General features: G+C 46.7%; 1 protein-coding gene across 2 annotated transcripts in view; it reads left to right on the forward strand.

Annotated features, from left to right (window-relative positions):
• The first annotated feature begins 552 nt into the window (after nucleotides 1-552).
• The window catches only part of GNG2 (G protein subunit gamma 2), a 70072-nt gene continuing 44025 nt past the window's right edge, over nucleotides 553-26599 (forward strand). The window contains exon 1 of one of the 2 annotated variants that reach the window (XM_061613317.1): nucleotides 553-575. The gene's annotated coding sequence lies outside the window, so the exon portion shown is untranslated. Of the gene's footprint in view, nucleotides 576-13047; nucleotides 13410-26599 lie in introns of those variants that run through there. The other variant, XM_061613316.1, reaches the window with a different exon arrangement.

Here is a 26599-nt window from a genome sequence, read left to right on the forward strand (position 1 = left end):
TGCCCATTACCTACTGGGCTAAGTTCAAGGTGCTGGTTATGGTGCATAAAGACCTATGCAGTTTGAAACCAGGATACCTGAAAGATTGTCTCACCCCTTATATACCCAGTCGATTACTGCACTTTGCAGGCAAAGGCCTCCTGCAGATACCAGAATTCTCATCTCCAGGAGGTGAGAAGATGGCCTGTTCTGGATGGGGTTGCTCTTTCCTTGAACGAGCAGGTCTGCAGCCTGGGGGTACTCCTTGATCCAACACTGTCACTGGAGGTTCAGGTGGCCTCAGTGGCTAGGAGCGCCTTTTTCCAGCTCCGACCCCTTTTGGACAGAGAAGAAGGAAGGAAGGAAGGAAGCCTGAGAGAATACTAAAGTGTTAAGCCCCAGCTGATAGCCATCAGCCTCAAGTAACACATCATTGGCTGGCAGCAGTAGCTGGGAGGAACCAGCCACACATATAAAGTCAGAGCACCCTAGCGAGGGAGCCTGCTCCACGAGCTAGAGGGAGCCCCAGCTGATGAAGTGTCAAGGCCCCAGCTGACAAAGCGTCAAGGCAAGTTAAGCAGCAGAGCAAAAAGAGGGTAAGTAGCTCCCATTTATTCCATTATTTAATTGAAGTAAAACAGCTCAGAGCAATAAGTAATAAGGGCAGCCCAAGGTCACCCTGAGCTAGGAGCCAAATCCTGAAAGAACCTATATCTTAGGAGACAGATCCTAGGAGAAGGAAGCCCATAGAAAGCTAGTTTTCAACACCACCCTAGCAGGAAAGCTTCAGGGGACACTGTAAACAAGGCTAAATTCCAGTCAGAGAGAAGGGGGAAAAGGAAACTCCACCGACACATACAGAGAAAGAGTCAGCTCAGTCCTTGCTAAAAAGGGCAGCTTCAGCCTTCCTGAAACACAACCACAAGCTCTGTTTCCCTAGGTTAAAGAAAGGTCAGGCTGTTCTAGGTGGGAAAACAACAAACACTTCCCTGGAAGGCGCAGCCCCTTGATTAGATTAAAAGCAGCCAAAAGCTTAAACAGCCCCGCCCCTCGCTCAGGAAGGAAGGAAGCCTGAGAGAATACTAAAGAGTTAAGCCCCAGCTGATAGCCATCAGCCTCAAGTAACACATCATTGGCTGGCAGCAGTAGCTAGGAGGAACCAGCCACACATATAAAGTCAGAGCACCCTAGCAAGGGAGCCTGCTCCACGAGCTAGAGGGAGCCCCAGCTGACGAAGTGTCAAGGCGAGTTAAGCAGCAGAGCGAGTTCGGCAGCAGGGCGAGGAGGCCAGGGCCCCCCACTCTGCCCGTCTGTTCCCTGACCTCAACTAAACCGCAGTCTCCAACCCATTGACGTAATAAACCTTAAACAAAACTATGCAGGTAAGAAGCCAGCAGGGGTGTGGGGGCTTTCCAGTGTTTTGCACCGCCTGCAGCATGTACAACTATCTGCCTGTTGGACAGAAGTCGTGGGTGTGCTCTCGGTGCAATGAGCTCCTGGCTCTCCGGGAACGACTTCATTTCCTTGAGGCCAAGGTGGCGGACCTGGAAAAGCTGAGAGAGGCAGAGAGGTGTGTGGAGGAAGCCTTCAGGGACGTTATAGCTGTGTCCCACTCCAACGATGATAGCTCTCCTGCTATCATGGAGAACGATGGTCTCGGGGAAGGAGAGCATCCAGCTGAGGAAGAGGGAAACGATCCCTTAGAAGGGACCCATTCCTTGGGGGATGAGCAGCTATCCTCTCGTGCCGAGGATATATCTCCAGGGGGTGGAGGGATCCTTGTAGTGGGTGATTCGATCATTAGGAACATAGACCGTGGGGTGTGTGATGGGCATGTAGACCGCAAGGTGTTTTGCCTGCCTGGTGCAAAGGTTGCGGATATCGCCCGTCGTTTAGATAGTTTGGTAGACAGTGCTGGGAAGGAGTCAGTGGTCGTGGTGCACGTTGGCACCAACGACATGGGGAAATGCAGCCGTGAGGTCCTGGAAGCAAAATTTAGGTTGCTAGGTAGGATGCTGAAAGCCAGGACCTCCAAGGTGGCTTTCTCTGAAATGCTACCAGTTCCATGCGCAGGACCAGCCAGCCAGGCCCAGCTTCGCAGTCTCAATGCGTGGATGAGACGATGGTGTCGGGTGGAAGGGTTCGGATTTGTTAGGCACTGGGGAACATTTTGGGACAAGCCAGGCCTGTACAAAAGGGACGGGCTCCACTTGAACCAGAATGGAACCAGACTGCTGGCACTTAAAATTAAAAAGGTAGCAGAGCAGCTTTTAAACTGACTGAGGGGGAAAACCCGACAGGAGCTGAGAAAGGTCTGGTTCGGAATAAACCTCCCCCCTGGGATAAAAACCAAAGAAATGATGAAATTTTAAAAGGGGTAGGTCTAGAAGTAGGCATTGTGAGAGCAGGGGCACAGGATATAAATTCAGAAGAGCAAAATTACCACAGGCCAAACCACAAGTGCCAAAGACACTTGAAGAGAGACACTGCTTACAAGTGCCTGTACGCTAATGCTAGGAGCCTCCGAACCAAGATGGGAGAACTGGAGTGCTTGGTCTTAGAGAAGAGCATTGATATAGTGAGCATAACGGAGACCTGGTGGAATGGAGAAAACCAGTGGGATACGGTTATCCCTGGATATAAACTATATCGGAAGGACAGGGAAGGACGTATTGGTGGCGGAGTCGCTCTATACGTGAAAGAAGGCATTGAATCCAGCAAGCTTGAAACCCCAAAAGAGGCAGACTCCTCCACAGAATCGTTGTGGGTGGTGATACCGTGCCCCAGGAGGGACTTAATACTGGGAACGATCTATCGTCCCCCTGATCAAAATGCTCAGGGAGACCTTGAGATGAGATATGAAATTGAGGAAGCATCCAAACTAGGAAATGTGGTAGTAATGGGTGACTTCAACTACCCGGACATAGACTGGCTGCATATGTGTTCCAGTCATGACAAAGAAGCAAAGCTTCTAGATATTCTAAATGACTATTCCCTAGATCAGTTGGTCATGGAACCGACCAGAGGGACGGCAACCCTGGACTTAATCCTCAGTGGGGACCGGGACCTGGTGCGAGATGTAAGTGTTGTTGAACCGATTGGGAGCAGTGACCACAGTGCTATTAAATTAAACATACATGTAACTGGCCAATTGCCAAGAAAATCCAACACGGTCACATTTGACTTCAAAAGAGGAAACTTCACAAAAATGAGGGGATTGGTAAAAAGAAAGCTGAAAAACAAAGTCCAGAGGGTCACATCACTCGAAAATGCTTGGAAGTTGTTTAAAAACACTATATTAGAAGCTCAACTGGAGTGCATACCGCAGATCAGAAAAGGTACCGCCAAGGCCAAGAAGATGCCAGCATGGTTAACGAGCAAAGTCAAGGAAGCTCTTAGAGGCAAAAAGTCTTCCTTCAGAAAATGGAAGTCTTGTCCAAATGAAGAAAATAAAAAGGAACACAAACTCTGGCAAAAGAAATGCAAGAAGACAATAAGGGATGCTAAAAAAGAATTTGAGGAGCACATTGCTAAGAACATAAAAACCAACAACAAAAAATTCTATAAATACATTCAAAGCAGGAGACCATCTAGGGAGACAATTGGACCCTTGGATGATAAGGGAGTCAAAGGTGTACTAAAGAACGATAAGGAGATTGCAGAGAAGCTAAATGAATTCTTTGCATCTGTCTTCACAGTGGAAGATATAGGGCAGATCCCTGAACCTGAACTAACATTTGCAGGAAGGGATTCTGAGGAACTAAGACAAATAGTGGTAACGAGAGAGGAAGTTCTAAGCTTAATGGACAATATAAAAACTGACAAATCACCGGGCCTGGATGGCATCCACCCGAGAGTTCTCAAAGAACTCAAAGGTGAAATTGCTGATCTGCTAACTAAAATATGTAACTTGTCCCTCGGGTCCTCCTCCGTGCCTGAGGACTGGAAAGTGGCAAATGTAACGCCAATCTTCAAAAAGGGATCCAGAGGGGATCCCGGAAATTACAGGCCAGTTAGCTTAACTTCTGTCCCTGGAAAACTGGTAGAAAGTATGATTAAAGCTAGATTAACTAAGCACATAGAAGAACAAGCCTTGCTGAAGCAGAGCCAGCATGGCTTCTGCAAGGGAAAGTCCTGTCTCAGTAACCTATTAGAATTCTTTGAGAGTGTCAACAAGCATATAGATAGAGGTGATCCAGTGGACATAGTGTACTTAGACTTTCAAAAAGCGTTTGACAAGGTACCTCACCAAAGGCTTCTGAGGAAGCTTAGCAGTCATGGAATAAGAGGAGAGGTCCTCTTGTGGATAAGGAATTGGTTAAGAAGCAGAAAGCAGAGAGTAGGAATAAACGGACAGTTCTCCCAATGGAGGGCTGTAGAAAGTGGAGTCCCTCAAGGATCGGTATTGGGACCTGTACTTTTCAACTTGTTCATTAATGACCTAGAATTAGGAGTGAGCAGTGAAGTGGCCAAGTTTGCTGACGACACTAAATTGTTCAGGGTTGTTAAAACAAAAAGGGATTGCGAAGAGCTCCAAAAAGATATCTCCAAATTGAGTGAATGGGCGGAAAAATGGCAAATGCAATTCAATATAAACAAGTGTAAAATTATGCATATTGGAGCAAAAAATCTTAATTTCACATATACGCTCATGGGGTCTGAACTGGCGGTGACCGACCAGGAGAGAGACCTCGGGGTTGTAGTGGACAGCACGATGAAAATGTCGACCCAGTGTGCGGCAGCTGTGAAAAAGGCAAATTCCATGCTAGCAATAATTAGGAAAGGTATTGAAAATAAAACAGCCAATATCATAATGCCGTTGTATAAATCTATGGTGTGGCCGCATTTGGAATACTGTGTACAGTTCTGGTCGCCTCATCTCAGAAAGGATATTATAGAGTTGGAAAAGGTTCAGAAGAGGGCAACCAGAATGATCAAAGGGATGGAGCGACTCCCTTATGAGGAAAGGTTGCAGCATTTGGGGCTTTTTAGTTTAGAGAAAAGGCGGGTCAGAGGAGACATGATAGAAGTGTATAAAATTATGCATGGCATTGAGAAAGTGGATAGAAAAAAGTTCTTCTCCCTCTCTCATAATGCTAGAACTCATGGACATTCAAAGAAGCTGAATGTTGGAAGATTCAGGACAGACAAAAGGAAGTACTTTTTTACTCAGCGCATAGTTAAACTATGGAATTTGCTCCCACAAGATGCAGTAATGGCCACCAGCTTGGATGGCTTTAAAAGAAGATTAGACAAATTCATGGAGGACAGGGCTATCAATGGGTACTAGCCATGATGGCTGTGCTCTGCCACCCTAGTCAGAGGCAGTCCTGCTTGCGGGCTTCCCCCAGGCACCTGGTAGGCCACTGTGAGAACAGGATGCTGGACTAGATGGGCCACTGGCCTGATCCAGCAGGCTCTTCTTATGTTCTTAAGACTTGGCCGCAGGGCTCCACGCCCTGGTAACTTTCATACTGGATTATTGCAATGCACTCTACATGGGGCTGCCCTTAAAGATGACTCAAAAATTTCAACTGGTCCAAAATGCAGCAGCCAGATTGCTGGTTGGGGTTCCCTTTTGTTGTTGTTGTTGTTGTGCTTTCAAATCAATCACGACTTATGGCGACCCTATGAATCAGTGACCTCCAAGAGCATCTGTCGTGAACCACCCTGTTCAGATCTTGTAAGTTCAGGTCTGCGGCTTCCTTTGTGGAATCAATCCATCTCTTGTTTGGTCTTCCTCTTTTTTTGCTCCCTTCTGTTTTCCCAGTATTATTGTCTTTTCTAGTGAATCGTGTCTTCTCATAATGTCTCCAAAGTATGACACATAGTATGATAACCTCATACAAAGTATAATAACCTCAGTTTCATCTGCCAACTCTCAGCACCCTTCACAAACCACAGTTCCTATGATTCTTTGGGGGAGGCCATGACTGTTTAAAGTGGAAGAAATGTCTGGGGTGGATATGGAACAACTCCCATGATGGGAGTTGTACTCCAATAGGATCAGCAGAGGCACAGATCCCCAATCCCTGCTGTCAAGAAAATATTTGTTCCCCCCAAGACATGGGGAACGTGCGATCATCCAGATGTTGTTGGACTCCAACTTCCATCAGCCCCAGCAGGGCCACAAATCCCCCCCCTTGGTAGATACCCTATGTAATTTTGTCTTTGTGCTTGCTCTTCCTCTCATATTTGAACATAGGTTCCTCTACCCCTCAAATCCTGGGACTCTGGTTCTTCTCCCCCACCCCACGCCCAATTTAGCCAAATTATTGGTTCTTTTGTGACGCATGAAGAGGCCGGAGTTGACCACGGCAGTAGAATGGTGATGTGGTTGTTGGGTGTTGCCATGGGAACCAGAGGGAAATACCCTTTCTAAAAAAGCCCCGTTTGAATTTCCCTCCCCCAGGAATAAATAAATTCCAAGCGAAAGCAAAACTAACAACAGCAATTACATCATTTGGGATCCTTTCCCAGTATGTTAAGCATTCTGGGAAAGAGAAGTTGCAGAGAAGATTTGATAACAGCAGGGGAGGTTGTGTGGGTTAAAATTTAATGTCACGTGCTCACCTGCTTGCTAAGTGGCAGGAGAGGGATGGAGGGAAAATTCAGCTCTGTTTGCATTGAAAGGCAAACTTGTCTAATTGACACTTTCTGAAACAATATGTGAACTGAAACACATCCATCCTTCAAAATTACCCTTTTCCGAATGTTGCAGTGCAGTTCTTCAGCCAAGCAATACGTCCAAAAATCCACAGGTTAGGGTAAATTGTGCATAACAAATGCATACCTTAGTTAAAATAACGTACAAAAATGCATTGCACTAGAAAACGTGTGTTACAAAAAATGTATATACAAGTCAAAATTGCTTTGCAAAAATGTCTACGGTAGGAGAAATTCACACTAAAATGTTGTTGAATTTTCATGAGGATTATTATTTTTTTTAAATGCACAAGTGGAAATGTAGAGAACTATACTTCAGGTTGGAAGAATGAGAAAGCGAAAGAGAGAAAAGCGGTAGGCAGTGTGGGTGTATAGGGGAGTGCACTGCCACAATGGCCCAACAATTCCATGCTGAACCGAGCACTCCACCTCAGAAGGCACCTACCTCCTTGGCCCCTAAAGTGGAGGTGGGCAACCTATAACCTTTGGCCTAATTTCAAGGGGGGGAGGGGAGATTGGTGAAAGGGGGGCAGAAAAAAGAAAGAGGAGGGGTGGCAGAGAGCGAGAGAGACCTTTGGCTCCGGACCTCTTTGGCTCCAACCCTATCCGCTCTGTTCCTGCCCACCAATGACATATGGCCCCTGACTACCACCCCCCCAGGGAATCCGCCACTCAACAGAAGAAGAAAAATGGCCTGGCCCAGCCATAAAGGCTGCAGCTATGACTGATCTGCCACACTTTCATTACTCAGGAGCATCCTCTGCTTGAAGCTTGACCCTCCCCAGGAGAAAACTACCAGTCACCTCGCTAACCAGGCCTGTGACGTTCAAGGCCTTCTCTAAGTGTCCCACTGACACCCCCGTAGCTCAGACATGGTGGCCTGTGGCCTTCCAGAATGATGTTACCAGAATGGGAGGTGTAGTCCGACAGCATCGGACGGCCACAAGTCCCCTCCCCCGGCATCTGAACCCATCCGCACTCGATGGTCATGATTCAGACAAAGATATTATTGCAAGGCAGGCTCAGTCCTTTCGATGCAATTGGAAGTAGCTACATCCAGTGCCACATTGACACCAGACATTTATTCCACTATTATTCCACTTTAAATACTCATGGCTTCCCAAAGAATCCTGGGAAGTGTGGTTTATGAAGAGCGCTGAGAGTTGTTAGGAGGCTCCTATTTTCCTCAGAGAGCTACAATTCCCTGAGTGGTTTAAGTCAATCCCTCTTCCCAGGGAACTCTGGGAATTGTAGCTCTGTGAGGAAAATAGGAGCCTCCTAACAACTCTCAGCACCCTTCACAAACTACACTTCCCAGCATACTTTGGGGGATGTCATGGCTATTTAATGTAGAATAATAGTGGAATTCATACGGAAAGCAGGATTGGACCAAGATGAAGGAGGTGTGAAAATTGGAGGGAGAAATATCAATACTTTAAGATATGCAGATGATACCATACTACTAGCAGAAACCAGTAATGCTTGGAAACGAATGCTGATGAAAGTTAAAGAGGAAAGCACAAAAGCAGGACTACAGCTGAATGTCAAAAAGACTAAAGTAATGACAACAGAAGATTTATGTAACTTTACAGTTGACAATGAGGACATTGAACTTGTCAAGGATTATCAATACCTCGGCACAGTCATTAACCAAAATGGAAACAATAGTCAAGAAATCTGAAGAAGGCTAGGACTGGGGAGGGCAGCTGTGAGAGAATTAGAAAAGGTCCTCAAATGCAAAGATGTATCACGAACACCAAAGTCAGGATGATTCAGACCATGGTATTCCCGATCTCTATGTATGGATGTGAAAGTTGGGACAGTGAAAAAAGCGGATAAGAGAAAAATCAACTCATCTGAAATGTGGTGTTGGAGAACAGCTTTGCAGATCCCATGGACTGCAAAAAAGACAAATAATTGGGTGTCAGAACAAATTAAACTAGAACTATCACTGGAAGCTAAAATGATGAAACTGAGGTTATCATACTTTGGACACATCATGAGAAGACATGGTTCACTAGAAAAGATAATAATGCTGGGAAAAACAGAAGGGAGTAGAAAAAGAGGAAGGCCACACAAGAGATTGAATGATTCCATAAAGGAAGCCACAGCCCTGAACTTACAAGATCTGAACAGGGTGGATCATGACAGATGCTCTTGGAGGTGACTGATTCATAGGGCCGTCATAAGTTGTAGTTGACTTGGAGGCACATAACAACAACAATAGTGGAATAAATATGCAGTGAGAAAGCAGCCCAGGACCCTGCTGTGCAAAACTGGATTTCTGCTAGACCTTCTAGGAAATCTGAGCTCCTTTCTGTAGATTTCCTTGTTTTGATAATCTGATTTTAATGTTTGTTCTTGTAAGTCACCCTGAGTTCATTTTTTTAAAGCGACTAATGAATAACAATAGCAATAACAATTCTGTATGGGAGCCATACAATTTTTACTGGAGGAACAAACTCTTGACCATTCTTTCCGTAGCCCAGCGATGGGGTTTTTGATGCTGTTATCTCAAATCCTTTATGGGTAGAGCTGAGCAACAAAGGGGGCAGACCCTTCTCAGGAAACCTTTCTCCGCTTTAAGCTATCTTGAGGAAGGGGCACATGACCTGGAGAAAACACATCTCCTTGGGAACTGCTACTTTAAAGGAGTCCATCCGCAGAGCCTCATTTTGGCAAAGTGTTTTGCCAGGGTAGGGGGCAGCTTGTAGCAGAAAACTTCGTAAGCACACAGACACTTCTCTCACGGGTACCTTTCACTGTGAGATGGGTGAACCTTACCAAAATCTTTGTGGAGCTGGAAAAGGGGCAGAAAGGGGCAACCAAAACAGTCAGTGGGCAACTCCTGGGCCAACTCCCCCCCCATGCTTATCTTACGTTGTTAGCCATTTTTGACTCATTAAGGAAAGATGGGGTCTCAATGTTTTAAGTAATTATTAAATGAAACAAATGCACAACACCAGGAGAGGGTTGTTGCCTAACCTTCATGCCCAGCTTATGGGCCTAGCAGACTGGCCACTGTGGGAAACAGACTAGACAGGCCCTTGGTCTGATCTGACAGGGCTCATAAGGACCTATGTAAAAAAATCACTATCTTTGCTTTTTTTCTTCTTCTAATGGTTTGATCCACCAGGGAGCTCTCTTGCACCGGCCCCGTTGACATAACTGTGGATCATTCTAGAGCAGAGTCAGGATGCAGCCTTTATAATTCTATGGTGAACCTTGCAGTGGAGGCTAGCCCATTAGGGCAAATGGGGTGCAGCCCCACCAACCTCACTCTTCCCTCAGCTAGCCCCCACCTGCCTGCCTTTACACCCCCTTACAACCAGTCTGGGGGTGTGGCAGTGTCTGTCACCTTCCTCCTCTCTCAGTCTTGTTTCACTTGTAGAACTCAGAAACGGATGGGGGCAATACTAGAATCCGCTGGCTCCATGTCTCATTGGCTCTGGCTCCACCAATCATTGGCTCTGGCTCTGGTTCCACCTCCTATTGGGCTCCCTGCCTTCCGCCCAGCCAATCCCAAGGGACATCAGCCACCATGGCATCCTGGTCCAGTGACAATCAGTATCTTTAGACAGGGTGAGGTGAGGGGAGAGTCTTCCCTGGCTAAGCTACTCTATTGTGGCCGTTCAGCTCTTCCTACACCATACGCTCCCCTGGCTGGATCGTCACCTTGTAGTGGTGAGTGGGCTTGCGTGTTCCAGTGAACCCTGTGAGCAATGCTGTTGGGAGTCATGTGCTCCCAGCAGGGTCACCCATGGCGGTAAGGTCAAGGGAGAGGAACCAGACAAAGAACGATCGAAGAAAGTCCTCAACGGCAGAAGAGGCGGAGGATAACAATGTGTATGTTACAATGGCTCTGAAGGCGGATGAAGGCTGTAGCAGATAAAAGACTTCCAATTGTCATGGTACCCATGCCATTGGATCAAAGCCTTTTTCTGTCAAGATTGTGTGTTGATCGTCGTGCACCGATCTCCCCACATAAAACAAATTCATGCACAGGCGTCTTCCAAGCAAAGAACTTATCTTCCAAGACAATCTTACTCGGCCAGGAGTGATCGCCAATGAATGAATGAATGACACCATAAGCAGCTTGGCTGGGGAAAGCCAGTTGCCAAGGCTGAAAATCTAGGCAGGCACCCATCTATTTGGGAAGCGTGAGGGCACCCTCAGACGTTTCTACATTGTTACAGAACCTCCCTCCAGACAGCTTTTCAGGGCCTTTGGTGGAGGCACCTTCAAGGCACCTTCTGGCATGTAGGGGTACCCAAAATATGTCTCTTCCCCTCCCCACCCCTGGAAAAAAAAGGATGCAGACAAACTGCAACAGGTTCAGAGGAGGGCAATGAGGATGATCAGGGGACTGGAAACAAAGCTCTATGAAGAGAGACTGAAAGAACTGGGCATGTTTAGCCTGGAGAAGACTGAGGGGAGATAGGATAGCACTCTTCAAGTACCTGAAAGGTTGCCACACAAAGGAGGGCTGGGATCTCTTCTCGATCTTCGCAGAGTGCAGGACACGGAAAAATGGGCTCAAGTTGCAGGAAGCCAGATTTTGACTGAACATCAGGAAAAACTTCCTAACTGTTAGAGCCATACAACAATGGAACCAATTCCCTAGGGAGGTAGTGACCTCTCCAAAACTAGAGGTCTTCAAGAGGCAGCTGGACAGCCACCTGTTGGGTATGCTTTAAGCTGGATTCCTGCATTGAGCAGGGGGTTGGACTGGATGGCCTTAGAGGCCCCTTCCAACTCTATGATTCTATTATTTTCTTCCTCAGATTAGAAGGGAAAATCTTTTACAAATTGAAGAGAAAAGAGCTGTGGTGGAGACTGAACATTAGTGAAAGGGACGGGTCAGGCCATTGATCCAGTTAGTTCAGTATTGTCTACACTAACTGGCAACAACTCTCCAGGATTTCAGCGAGGGGACACTCTCAGTCCTACCTGGAAATGTCAGGGATTAAACCTGGAACCTTCTGCATGCAAAGCAGATGTTCGACCATTGAGATACGTCGCTTCCCCATTTATTTATTTATTTTAAAAGTCATAAAGAGAATTTTCTAGACTCAAACTACATTTAGCTTCGCTTCCTATTTATTTACATAGTAAGATGTCTTTTACCCAGTCAGACCAATGGCCCGTCTAGCCCCATACTGTCTACCCTGACTGGCAGCAGCTCTTCCCAGCCCTACCTGGAGATGCTGGGGACTGAAGCCTTCTGAGTGCAAGTATGAGTTTCACCTAAAAAGAAAATCAGATTCTGGCCCCCACGGTTCTGAATAAAAGGGCTGGATTAAACGGCAACAGAGGATGCTGCCCTGTCCTGAGTTGGTGCGTTGGGCCATCTAGCTCAGTACTGTCTACACTGACTGGCAGCAGCTCTCTACATAGCCAGGCAGGGGACCGAACCTGCAGCTTTCTGCATGGGAAGCAGGTGCTCCGCCACTGAGTCACGGTCCCCCTCTGGCAAATATTCATTTGCAAGTCAAGCAGGTTTGTTTGTTGTTATGTGCCTTCAAGTCGACCATGACGTATGGCGACCCTATGAATCAGCGACCTCCAAGAGCATCTGTCGTGGACCACCCTGTTCAGACCTTGTAAGTTCAGGTCTGTGGCTTCCTTGATGGACTCAATCCATCTCTTGTTTGGCCTTCCTCTTTTTCTACTCCCTGCTGTTTTTTCCAGCATTGTTGTCTTTTCTAGGGAATCAGGTCTTCTCATGATGTGTCCAAAGTATGGTAACCTCAGTTTCATCATTTTAGCTTCTAGTGACGGTTCTGGTCTAATTTGTTCTAACACCCAATTATTTGTCTTTTTCGCAGTCCATGGTATGTGCAAAGCTCTCCTCCAGCACCACATTCCAAATGAGTTTATTTTTCTCTTATTCGCTTTTTTCACTGTCCAACTTTCACATCCATACATAGAGATTGGGAATACCATGGTCTGAATGATCCTGACTTTAGTGTTCAGTGATACATCTTTGCATTTGAGGACCTTTTCTAGTTTTCTCATAGCTGCCCTTCCCAGTCCTAGCCTTCTGATTTCTTGACTATTGTCTCCATTTGGGTTAATGACTGTGCCAAGGTATTGATAATAATAGAATAGTAGAGTTGGAAGGGGCCCATAAGATGATCAAGTCCAACCCCTGCTCAATGGAGGAATCCAAATCAAGTTCAATGTCCCCATTGTCAACTGTAAAGTTACATAATTCTTTTGTTGTCAGTCTTTTTGAAGTTCAGCTGTAGTCCTGCTTTTGTGCTTTCCTCTTTAACTCTCATCAGCATTCGTTTCAAATCATTACTGGTTTCTCCTAATCAAGCAGCGAGGAACTGAGGAAGCTGCCTTGTACTGCTGCAAGTCCACCTAGCGCTGCATTTCCTGCACTGACCGGCAGCGGTTTCTTTGGGGTTTCGGGCAGTTAAGCAAGCCAGCCAGCCACCCCCTGCTGGCACAGTTGGACAGCCGAAGGGACTGCGAGGGAGAAGCCACAAGCCTCCTCCTGCCGCTCGAAGAGGAAGTGGTCGACGCGCTGCTTCCTGTACAAGGGAGAGAGCAGATCTCGCACAGCGCAGACTGGGTGGGGACTTGGCTCGGGGAGGCTCGGCTCGGCTCTCCGTCCGTCCAGCTGTTGCTGCTGCTGCCGCCGCCGCTGCTACTGCTGTGTCTGCGAGAGGGGGGCTGGCCACATCTGGATCCAGCAGAGGGAACACAGAGAGGAGACTCTTCCGCGTGGACGAGTTGGCGGCATCCTGAAGCAGGTAAAACGAGAGAAAAAACCGACGGGCTCGAGGGCTGGCTATCTTTCTCCCCCCCTGCTCCGTCGTGTGGCCCCCTCCCCAACGGAATGGTCAACCTGGAGCCTCATTTACGGCTTTATTTTTCGCTTGGGGTTTCTGGCGGCTCCAAGCGAGAGCGAGATTGATAGGGATCGGCGGGGACGGGGGGGGGGTGGTTGCCGGTTAAGCTCCTCGACGGGAAAGACCCAAATCTTGCAACCCGGGAATGTGTAGTGGAGGTTAGGCGTCGGGGTGGGGTGAGGGAGCGAGGGTCTAAATCTCCACCCGAGTCCAAGAGAAAAGGATGGGAATGTTTTCCATTCAGCTGCAAGGGAGACAGAGAGAGGAGGCGCGCGCACTTTACGCGTGATAGCTCCCTTTGCAAAAGCCGCGTTAAAATTAATTTGGCGTCACCCCGGAGTTGCCTTGCTCGGTTGTCTGCCTAATTTGAAATGCACGTGATTTTGTTTGGTTTTGAAAAAGAGCACCTCTCTTGTACGCCCCAGATCTTTCTGGGTGGGTGGGCGAGCGACGCCTCTCCTCACCTGGATTTCTTTGCGATCTCTTTGTTCAGGGCAATGACCATCACTGGCATTGAGGGAGAGGTCCCCTCTCTCGCCCCCCCCCCATGTCTGTCTGTCTGTCTCACGCCTTTATCGTGGGGAAAGGCGTGGATGCCCACCCACTTTTCTTTAAAAGAAAATCCTCCTGTTCGGCTTTATGTCTGTTTCAAGCGATTTCTTTCTCAGCTAGAGAAGCTGGCTTTCTTTGGGGAGGGGCGAGAAACAGGCAGGCAACTCTGTGTATTGGCACCTTCAGCTAGAAATATTTATTCGTGTTAGCTTATTTTTATTTTTTAGATATTTGTAGGTGGTATTATTGCCCTGATAGCAAAGGGGTGGGCAAGGAACTGGAGGAGGGGAGTCTGTGTTCTGCTGGATGAATGCAAAATTACCCAGTTGCTGAAAAAGAGGAGCTCATATGTTTATTCTTTAAGATACATCGACAGATATTAAAAACTGGATGTGCATACTGAATGGGCAGCCTGACTGGGCTTGTTACCAAAGGCAAACGAGGTCCACCCTTCTCTGTCTTGCCAGCCCATTCCTCAAAATGGACCAGGATGGGTACAGTACTTTCCTGGATTTTGAAATTGTGAGAATGGCCCAAGGCCTGCACAAGGGTGAGTGGCCATTGACAGAACAGGTCACACAACAAAGTTCAGCCTCTGTGAACAAAGACGCAATTTAGAAGACTTTGCCCCCCCCAACACACACACCCCGTTAATCGTAGATGAATGGAAACCAGCATTCCTGCCTTTCGTTGTTTAAAATTCCCCTTTTTAAAAAGCTGGAGATCAGCTTTTCAACCAACTCCACCACAAATACTTGCACACATCCTACAGAACAAGGCAGAATAATCCAAACGTCACATTTCTACTCCTTTAAAAAAAAAAGGGGGGGGGTAAATCCTTGCAAGAATTGTGACTGTGGAAAAGATCATTTAACCCATGTCACAGATGTGAAAATGGTTTTAATTCTGATTTTGTTAAGTGCAAACATTTTTAAAAGAAAGAAAGACACGATTGCATTGGGACAGAAAAATGAGAAGTCACTCTGGATCTTTTGTTTTGAATGCTGAAACTCGGTGTGATAGAGACGAGGCTGAAGTGTGTGAGGTTTGACTCACAAGGTGGTGGATCAGAGACAAGCATGGGAGGGAATGAAAATGCCTTCCTCAAGTGGGGATTCAACCCCATCTTTGAAAATGAAATGGACTGCCTTCAAGTTGATTCCGACTTACGGCAACCTTATGATCCAGAGGTGGTTTGCCATTGCCTTCCTCTGAGGCTGAGAGGCAGTAACTAGCCCAAGGTCACCCAGTGAGCTTCATGGCTGTGCAGGGATTCGAACCCTGGTCTCCCAGGTCGTAGTCCAACACCTTAACCACTGTACCACATGACATTCCCTCGTTCACCATCCCTCATTAATCATGTACTAATAGAGTATAACAACCTATAAAGGTTAATAGTCCTTAGCATTTAAGTACATAAGTAATTGTCAGACAAAGATGCCTGTTGTTTCTTAGAGGAATGGTTTTACAATGGCCCTTTACTGTTTTTATTTCAAGAATGCTGGGCACCAGCATCAAATCCCTTTTTGCGTCTCCCTAATGATTTACCTGGCTGGCTCTCAAACTTGCTATTTCCTTAAGACAAGAAATAGCAAAGCACTCCTACTTTGTTCCAGCCATCATCAAACAGCAGCTCAGGCAAACAACCTGTATGTGGGGTGGTTTGACAGTGCCCTCTTTGTGTGTGTGTGTGTGTGTGTGTGTGTGTGTGTGTGTGTAATTGCATGGATCTTAAAACGGCGACATCTGTCTCTTGATTCTTAAGGGATCTGATGCCGTGATGTGGTCCTCCCATCACACTTAACCTACTCCTTTCAAATTAACTCTGGGTTTCATACAATTCTCAAATTTTGATCCTCTTTTCTGCCATATGGCCGTGGTTGGAACTGAAATATGATTAGCTTAATGGTGATGTAGAAAGCCTCTTGGATTCCCCCCAGACACACACACTTTCTAATCCTCGAAGGGCGTGGCATGCTATAAAACCGTCTGTAATGGAGACTGTGGATGAGATTCCATTTGGGGGCTTTTTGTTTAGAGGAGGGAAGATAGTTAAGGAGGGAATTATAAAGATTTATAAAAGTATAGCTGCTATGGATAGAGGGACATCTCCCCACCCCGCCCCGCAGTTTCTCACAATATTTCATGTTGGTTTCACACAATGCAACTTGATTGGTGGTAGGCTCAGGAGAGAGAAAGCACATGGTTAACTTCTAGAATTCATGGCCACTTAAGGACGGTTTTGAAAGAGGATTAGACAAATTCATAGAAGTGGACAGGTCTATTGAGGGCTATCAAATGGAACCTCCAGGTTCAGAGGCGTTATACCCCTAAACGTCTTTAAAGATGTTTTGTTTTAATGGATTTTAAAATCGGTTTTTATGATGCTTTAAAGTGTTTTTAGTGCTTTTGTTTGCCGCCCTGGGCTCCTGCTGGGAGGAAGGACGGGATATAAATCAAATAATAAATAATAAAATAATAAAATAAATGTCAGTGAGGATTACCAGCACAGAACAAGGAACGGCCGTCACCTTCAAATCCTGATTGTGATCTTCCCAGAAGCGGCTGGCTGGCTGCCATTAGAAAGGGATAAAAATGTAAAAAGGGCCCTGCTGGATCCGGCTGAAGGGGGCCCATCTAGTCCAGCATCTTGGTGTCACAGTGGCCAACCAGATGCCCCAATGGGAAGCCCACAAGCAGGACGTGAGCCCAGCAGCGCTCTCCCCTCCTGCAGTTTCCAGCAACTGGCATTCAGAGGCATCATGCAAAAGAGGTTTAAAGATGTTCTTAAAGCGAGTCTAAAAAAAGTAACACGAGCATCGAGAACTGGGACGCTTTGGCCCATGATTATCTCAACTGGAGGTCGGCCATTATCAAAGGTGCTATGGACTTCGAAGAAGCACAAGTACAGGGCGAACGGGACAAACAAGCTAAGCGGAAGGCACGTCAAACAAATCCACATCGTGAGCATCTTCCACCTAGAAACCAATGTCCTCACTGTGGGAGGCTGTGTGGATCTAGAATTGGCCTCCACAGTCACTTACGGACCCACCGTTAAAGACCTTACCCTGGAAGACAATCTTACTCGGCCACGAGTTATCGCCAATGAATGAAATGCTTTTGACAGTGGAGGCAGAGCTAGCTGTAATCGTTGATAGCCTTATCCTCAATGAGGGAGCCTGTCGTTCTCTGGATGCTGCCAGACTACAACTCCCATAATTCCTGGGATCATTGGCCATGTTGGCTCGGATGGCAGTCCAGCAACATCTAGAGGCCATAGGTCTCCCATCCCTGGAATAGATAGACTTTTGGTCTGATCCAGCAACAGCGTTCTCCTCTTGGGTCTCTTCCTTTCCATGTTGGGGTGTGTGTGTGTTTGTTTATCACAGGTTTCGACGGCCCAAGTTTTTTTTCCCATCACCTAACTCTTCTCATATTGCCTCTCACAGACACCTGCCCACAGGGACAATGTTAATAGATATGTAGCAAATATAAGACAGAGGTTTAACATTAAGATGTGCCCTAGGGTCAAACCTGGGCTATTTCTGTTGAATGCTTCTTTCAGCAAGTGGGGCGAGTGTTAAGGTCCTGCTTGTGGGCTTCCCATGGGCATCTGGTTGGCCACTGGGAGAGCAGGATGATGAACTAGATGGGCCTTGGCCTGATCCAGCAGTCTGGATCTTCTTCTATTCATATGTTCAGCTTCAACTGCCTGTCAGGTGTCATCTGTACGCTAGAGACCTCCAGGCTGGGTTACTGCAATGTGCTCTGTGTGGGGCTGCCCTTGAGGTTGGTTCGGAAGCTGCAGTTGGTGCAAATTGTGGCAGCTTGACTGCTCGCTGGGGAAGGATATTATCATAACATTACCCTGCTGCTGAAAGAATTGCACTGGCTGCCCATTAGCTACCGGGTAAGTTCAAGGTGCTGGTTTTGGTGTACAAACACCTATACAGCTTGGGACCAGGATACCTGAAAGAGCATATTACCTCTTATATACCTGGTCAAACATTGCAGTTTGCAGGTGAGAGCCTCCTGCAGATATCATCACCAGGCAGCCCGTTCCTCACAACATAGGAAGCGGACCTTTAAGGTAGTGGCACCAACCCTTTGGAATTCCTTTTTGGCACCTATTGAAGACCTTCCTTTTTCAACAAGCCTTTTAAGTAGAGACCTTATCCCAGTCTGCATCTGCATTGGAATTGTCTTTAAAAAAAAATTATTTAATTGTTTGTTGGTTGCCGTCCTGGGATCCTTTGGGAGGAAGGGCAGAATACACATTTAATTAATTAGTTAGTTAGTTAAATAAATAAGTAACATTAAATAAGTAGTACCTACAGCGGAGAGGGTGGCAGGTTGGTAGACTGGTAAGTGACTGCCATAGTCAGGAAGTCCATCATTGTAGATGGACAGGTTGGTGACCTCCTTCAGTAATGAATTACCCAGACCAAGTGTGTGTAAGTTGGTGCAAGAGCTTTTATAGAGGGCAGTGGCACTGGATTGCTTGCAGAGATCACCTGATTCCCAGGACCAGGAAGATTCTGGGTTGTGATGGTAGAATCCCAGATTGAGTTCCCTTCTCCAGCTGGTGCTCTTGGTGACATATGGAACAGAACACTGACCTTGGGTCTCCAGATGTTGTTCAATCACAGACCCCCATCATCCCCAAGCAGCTTGGTCAATGGTCAGGAATGACGGAAGTTGTAATCCAAAAACTTCTGGAGGGCACCGGGTTGAAGAATACTGGGACAGAATCTTGATGCCTAGCCTGCAGGGCTTCTGGTCTGAGCTCCACAGAGCCAGATGTAGATTTACTAAGGACCTGTTTGCTAATTGTGCTCCTGTGCATCTACTGCTATGCATCTTGGGGAAGGCCTTTAGTTTGTAGCCATGCACATGAAAATGGAAATGGACTGCCTTCAAGTCGATCCCGACTTATGGCTACCCTACGAATAGGGTTTTCATGGTAAGCAGTGTTCAGAGGGGGTTTCCCATTGCCTGCCTCTGAGGCTAGTCCTCCCCAGCTGGTTCAGCTTGCCACAACTGCACAAGCCAGCCCTTCCTTGTCCGCAACTGCCAGCTGGGGGGCAACTGGGCTCCTTGGGACTATGCAGCTTGCCCACGGCTGCACAGGTGGCAGGGCACATAACCTCTGAGCCACTCCCTGTGGGGGTGATCTCTAGCTGGCCCTTGACACCCAGGAGACACGAGTGGGGATTTGAACTCACAGACTCTGGACTCCAAGCCAGGCGCTCCTCCCCACTGTGCTACACTTTGCATGAAAAAAGTCCCAGCATCAATCGCTTGCTTAAAAGAGTTAAAAAGAGTCAGGCAGCTGATGATGGGAAATAACTGTCTCTCTGCCTGAGAGCCTGGAAAGCTACTGCCAGCCCAAACTGCCAATCCTGGGCTGGGCTGGGCTGACCTGGTGAAAGGCAAGTTTGATGTTCCCTGTGAGATGCATAATTAGACGTTAACATGAGAATTGGCTCCTGTCTGCAGTCCCTGATTCCAGGCAGCCCATTGTAAATGCCGCCCCTTTACGTAGCTCTTCTGATTTGCAAAGTGCTTTGTCACCTTTATTACGGGCCGAATGGATTTACTAGGTGGTCTGACTCAGTCCCACAGCTTCCCATGCTCCTAAGGAGACAGTTTTGGGGAAGGGCCGTTGCTCAGTGGTAGAACATTTACTTTACATGCAGAAGGGCCCAGGCTCAATCTCTGGCATCTCCAAACCCCAGAGAGCCACTGGCAGTCAGCATAGACAGTGCTGACCTAGATGGACCAAAGGTCTGACACGTTACAAGGCAGCTTCCTATATTTTGTCCCCACAACCAGTTTGCTGTCATCCCCGCTGAATGGTAAGGGAATGGAGATTGAGCGATCGTGACCGGCCCAAGGCTAAACAAGGAATCCACGGCAGAGGCTTGACCCGAACCCAGCCCTTTCATTCCAAGTCCAAGCCTTTATCCACAATCACTCCAGCTCTTGGGAAATTAGTGAAGTGGCGACCAAGCAACTCTTCACGCAGGAATGAGATAATCATTTAGAAACCCAGCTTGCATCCTGCAGTTTTCTTGATCTGCCTTGACAAGCCCATAGATCAGAAACAGGGAACCTTTGGCCTTCCAAATGTTGCCAGACTACAACCCCCATCAGAGCTGACCATTGGCCATGCTGGCTGGAGGTGATGGTAGTTGGAGTCCAGCAATTTCTGGAGGACCACAGCTCCCTTGTGCTTCACTTTGCTCTGGTGAATTACTTGCCAGTTTGCACCTTTAAACTGACATCTTGAGAATGTGGGCAAAATGAGCCTGTGAAGAGATCAACATGTAAGGGAAGTGGTATTTGCTGCATTCCCGGCTCGCAAAGCCACACATTTGCTCAGTCAACCAACCCGTTGGGTTTTGTGTGTGTGGAAAGTATGACGCATACAGAACGGCGAGGGTCCCAGAAGGACAGCCGTGACTCTGGTAGAGAAGCATAAAGCAGAGGGCAATTGCAGATCTGGCCCACGAGTCATTTTCTGGGAATCCCAGAAGTCAGGATAGGGAAGTCTAAGATCAGGCCCCTGATATTAGAAGAGAAAGTAAATTTACATCAGAAACCACTGAAAGACACACCAACGAAGCACTGCTGAATATAAAGGTCTGTACACAACCAAGTTGTCCCATTAGAGCAAGGACATTCGCCTGTACAACTGACTTCCTCTCCCCACATGCCCCTCTGCACCCCACCAATCTGTTCTGGGTCTCCCCCCAACCCTCTGGAGCAGGTGGGAGGGGCCATGGGGGGCAGACCCAGAGAGGAGATGGAGAGGAAGTCCTGATACTAACAAGATGACTTCAGTGGATACGACCCAATATCTCTAGAAAATATCAATTAATTCATTGATCGATTGATCACCTTTTACATATATCTCAAGGCGATTTACAACCATGCCATCAAAACAGCCAGAAAAGTTTGGTTTTTTAAAAAAAACTACTAAAGGTTTAAAAGCAATGCAGAAGGGACACCTCGGGCAGAGACCTTTTAATCCAGCTGGAAAAGCTTGTTGAAACAACATCTTCTGTTGTTTCCAGAAAGTACAGACCTAGGGTGTAGTCATCCGGGGTCTTAGACCCTTTAATATTTTGGGAGCAGGATCCCAGCAGGGTCCCTATGTCTCTGGCATCCTACAAGCCAATCAGCATGAAAGAGGAGTGTGTTAGCCACTGAGAAGAGTATTCTAACATGCTTCCTTGTCCTTTCCTGCTGATTGGAGCCAATCAGAGTGACAGGAGGTGAGTCAGCCACTGAGAAGACTCTTCCCAGTAGCTAACACTCTCCTCTTTCATGCTTATTGGTTCCTCAGGCATTAACAAGGATCTCATTCTCAACCCCACATTTAAAAAGCAGGGAGGGGGCATGGCTGTGATTAACATGAAGGGACCCTGCACTTCTGAATTTGCCACTACACGACTGGTACAGACAGCGGGCGCCTATTGTATCTCAACAGGGTTAGATGCACTCTTAACAAGATTCAAATGCATAGGAGCAATAGTTTCAGCATTTGGGTTGCATGGAAGGAAATCATGTGTAGATGTTTGCATTACATAATGCTGTGTGAAAATTCCCAGTTTTCAGGTGGGCACATTGACGGGGGGTGTTTATTCAAAAGCCTTTTTGCAGACTTACTCAAGAGCGAGAATGCAGTGACTAGACAAGTCTTCCCCAGCCGCCTCCTACTGGTTGGGTCTGATGGGAGTTGGGTCTGATGGTTCAAACCATCTGGAGGGCACCAGATTGGGGAAGCTGTGGACTAAAGTCTCAACCTTGGGCCAAAAAGAGCTGGGTTCAAATCCTTGTTCAGCCATGAAACTTGCTGGCTGAACATGAGCCAGTTGCTATCACTCAGCCTACCTCAAAGGATTGTTGTAAGGGGATTGGGGGGCATTATTTATTTCTTTTAAAAATGTATACTTTGCCTTTCCCCCTCTTGAAAAATCAACCCAAGATGACTTAAAATAGTAAACCCTTCACATGAGATATAAAACACATGCATAAACCATACCTAATACAGCACTGATGTAACTCAGATTAAATAGCAAGAAAACGTCTAAAGCAGGGATGAAAAGGGATTGCATTTAACATAATTGAGATAAACCTGGGCTCCTTAGGAGGAGGTGTGAAACCGACATAAAAAAGGGAAATGGTGAAATTCTGTAGTGTACCGGTTTTGGGTTCCAACAGAATAAAATATATGGATGTTGCAATCATTTTTCTTCTCTGTTCCAAGAGAGTGTCACTAAGTGCTAGGACTACTTTTTCCAAGGGTGATTATTATAATGGGATCTTTCTAATAGCACACAGATTTCTGTATCATTAAGTTATTTCCTGCCAGGGATGGTGCCACTGGACCTCTGCTCCATTGTTCCCTGTGAAATCAGCATCATAAAAATCTCCTTTTCATTGCTACAAATGGTGATTCTCTTCAGATGGATATGAAGTAGGAAAATGGGTGCTATTCAAAGACATTCAGCATAAATGTTTGTGGTGTCTGTGCCTTAACAGTCAATCCCTCTTCCCAGAGAACTCTGAGAATTTTAGATATGTGAGGGGAATAGGAGTCTCCTAATAACTCTCAGTGCCCTTAACAAACTACAGTTCCCAGGATGCTTTGGAGAAAGCCATGCTTGTTTAAAGTGGTGGTGGTGTTGATCACAAGCTGAATATGATCAACAGTGTGATGTGGCTGCAAAAAAGGCAAATGCTGTATTAGGCTGCATTAACAGAAGTATAGTTTCCAAATCGTGTGAAGTATTAGTTCCCTTCTATTCAGCACTGGTTAGGCCTCATCTGGAATACTGTGTCCAGTTCTGGTCTCCGCACTTCAGGAAGGATGCTGACAAACTGGGTTCAGAGGAGGGCAACAAAGATGATCAGGGGACTGGAAACCAAGCCCTATGAAGAGAGACTGAAAGAACTGGGCATGTTTAGCTTGGAGGAGAGAAAACTGAGGGGAGATATGATAGCACTCTTCAAGTACATGAAAGGTTGTCACACAGGAGGGCCAGGATCTCTTCTCGGTCATCCCAGACTGCAGGACACGGAATAATGTGCTCAAGTTGCAGGAAGCCAGATTCTGTCTGGACATCAGGAAAAACTTCCTAACTGTTAGAGCCATACGGCAATGGAATCAATTACCTAGAGAGGTAGTGGGCTCTCCGACACTGGAGGCATTCAAGAGGCAGCTGGACAGCCATCTGTTGGGAATGCTTTGATCTGGATTCCTGCATTGCCTTATAGGCTCCTTCCAACTCTACTATTCTATGATTCTATGACCTTGGGCTAGTCACTGCCTCAGAGGAAGGCAATGGTAAACCACCTCTGAATACCGCTTACAAAGTCAGGCAGTCCATTTTCATTTCACACAGCAGAAGATGTACGGCACATCCCAATTCCTGAACAAACTTTCACAAAAAGAGAGTCTAAGGCACTGAGGCAAAGAGTGGTGATAAGTTTTATACCTTATTGACAAATTAAAAACAAACAAATCACTGGGTTCAGATGGTATCCACCTGAGAGTTTGTAAAGAACTCAAAAGTGAAATTGCTGATCTTTTAAAAATATGTAACTTTCCCCCTAAGATCAGTGTTCATACATGAGGAATGAAAAGTGGCTAATGTAACACCAGTTTTAAAAGAGGGATTCAGGAGGTATCCAGGAAGTTACAGTTTGCTTAGCTTAATGTTTGTTCCAGGTCAACTGGTGATAAGCATGATTAAAGATAGATTCCCAAGAATATAGAAGAACAAGTCTTGCTGAAGCAGAACCAGCATGGCTTCTGCAAGGTTAAGGCATTGAGCAGGGGGTTGGACTTGATGGCCTTATAGGCCCCTTCCAACTCTACTATTCTAAGTCCTGTCTCACTAACCTCTTAGAGTGTTAAGCATATAGACAGGGGTAATCCAGTTGACATTGTGTACTTAGGCTTTCAAAGAGCTTTTAATAAAGCCCCTCACCAAAGATTTCTAAGCTTAGCAGTCATGGGATAAGAGGAGAGGTCCTCTTGTAAATTAGTAACTACTTAAAGAACAGGAAGCAGATGATAAGGAAAAAACATGAATTGTTCTCACAATGGAAGGATGTAAGAAGTGGTGTTGCCCAAGGATCAGTATTAGGGCTTGTGCTTTTGAACTTGTTCATAAATTACCTGGAGTTGGGGGTAAGCACTGGGGTGTCCAATTTTGCTGATGACAAGGACAGAGCGATCGAAATCCCCGGTCTGCTGTGTTGGAGGGGGCAGAGGCGTCCCTCTACCCAGCTCTGCTGGCCTTCGCCATGGGCGAGCTCTGCAGCAGTGGGAAAACCCTGCCGGCAGTAGCCAGTGGAAACCCTCAAACTGGGCATTTTTGGGCAGAGATGGGCGGCTGGATCCTGCGCTCTGCTGATCCTGCTGCTGTCACATCACTGCAATGGGCCCAATCCAGGCCTCTTTGCTGCACCAGCCTGGGAGCCAGCACTGGAAAAGGGTGTTTTCCCTGCCCCTCCCCCTGCACTTTTCATCCTGGCTGGCTTGAGCAGTGAGGATGTGGAAGCAGAGGTGGCTTCATGATTGCATCAAACGTTGCTGGTGGCGCCTTGGGGTTTGGACCCCTAAATCGCTCAAGATGTTTAGAGCAAAATGGGATTGTGAGGTGCTCCAAAAGGATCTCTCCAAACCAGGTGACTATGAAGCAGCCAGATTACTAGCTGAGGTTGTTTTTGGAACTCATGTAACGCTTGTTTTAAAACAGCTGCATTGGTTGCTAGTTCTTTTCCGGGCCCAATTCAAGACGTCTAAAGCCGTAAATGACTTAGGTCCCAAATACCTGAAAGGCTGCCTCTTTCCCTACAGATCCTCTCAGGTGTCGAGATCAACAGACGGGCCCTCTTGGTAGTTCCGCCACCCTCAGAAGCTTAGGGTGTTGGCACAGGATAGGGCTGTTGCAGCCCCCAAGTTGTGGAACTCCCTGGCCAACTGAGGTGCATCTGACAACTCAACTGCACAATTTTCAGCAAACGCTGAAGATGCACCTCTTTGCCCTGGCCTTTGACAATTGCTATGTATATTTGTAGGATCCACCCAATGTTTGTCGTGTTGTGATTTTAAGTTGTTTTTAATGATTACTTTTTTAAAAGTTGGGATCCGCCCTGGGACCTCAGGTTGAAGAGCGGAATAATAACGATGATGGTAGCAGTAGTATGGCAAATGCTATTGATTGTAAGCAAGTGATGCATATTTGGGCAAAAACATTACTAACTTCACGGTCTAAATTAATTGTGGCTAACCAGGAAAAAGACCTTGGAGTTATGGTGTATAGCTCAACAAAGATGCCCAGTGTACAACTGCTGGGGGAAAAGCTAATTCCATGCTAGGCATCACTAGAAAATGGATTGAAAATAAAATTGTAGGTATCATAATGCCGTTAATACAAACCTGTAGTGCAACCATACTTGGAAAACTGTGTGCAGTTCTGGCCGGCTCACCTAGAGAAGGATATTGTAGAGTTGGAAAAGATTCAGAAAAGGTCAACCAAAACGATCGAGGGGATGGAGAGGCTCCCCTGTGAGGAAAGGTTCCAACAATTGGGTCTTTAGAAAAAAGGCAAATAAAGGAGGAGCCTGATGGAGGTGCGCTGAAATGATTCATAGCGTGGAGAAAGTTGATAGAGAAAAGATTTTCTCCCTCTCTCCTAACACTAGAACTCTTGGACATCCAGTGAAGCCGAATGTTGGAAGATTCAGAACAGACAAAAGAAAGGACTTCTCACGCAGCGCAGAGTTAAACTGAGGAATTCACTCCCCAAAGAGGCATTGATGGCCACCAACATGGATGGCTTTCGAAGAGGATTAGATAAAGTAATGAAGTAGAAGGCTTTCAGTGACTGCTAGGCACAATGGCTATGTTCTCTCCCCATTGTTAAGAGGCAATACAGCTCTGAATACCAGTTTCTGGGAGGAATCACCAGGGAGGAGAGTGCTCTTGCATTCAGGCCCTTGCGCTAAGGGCTTTCCATAGGCATCAGGTGGGCCAATGTGAGAACAGGATGGTGGCTGTGATGGGCCTTTGTTCTAATCCAGCAGGACTCTTCTTGTGTCCTTATGCTGGATGAAGTCCTCCCACACCGAATCACATGAAGACGTCATGTCCCAGGGCAAGAGGTGGGATTGCCATAGTGTCAGTGTGGCCTTCTAGATGTTGTTGGGCTACAACTCCCATCATCCCTCACCATTGGCAATCATGGCCGGGGCTGATGGGAACTGGAGTCCTGGAACATCGGGAGGTTTACAGGTCCCCCCACTGCTGCCATACTGTATTTTCAATTGCAGCTCATGTCAAATTTCCCCTTCCATTTCCACACCTTCACAAAGCCCTCGTCCGTCTGAAGCCAGATTTTGCACTTACCAATGAACAAAGGAGAGGGTAACAACCTGTGACAAATGCCCTTCGCTGTGAGCATTGTCATTTCTGTTTTAATCACTGTGGGCTCGACAAAAGTTTTGCACCTTCCCTCAAG

The sequence above is a fragment of the Rhineura floridana genome, chromosome 2, assembly GCF_030035675.1.
Source record: "Rhineura floridana isolate rRhiFlo1 chromosome 2, rRhiFlo1.hap2, whole genome shotgun sequence".
NCBI classification, from domain to species: Eukaryota; Metazoa; Chordata; class Lepidosauria; order Squamata; family Rhineuridae; genus Rhineura; species Rhineura floridana.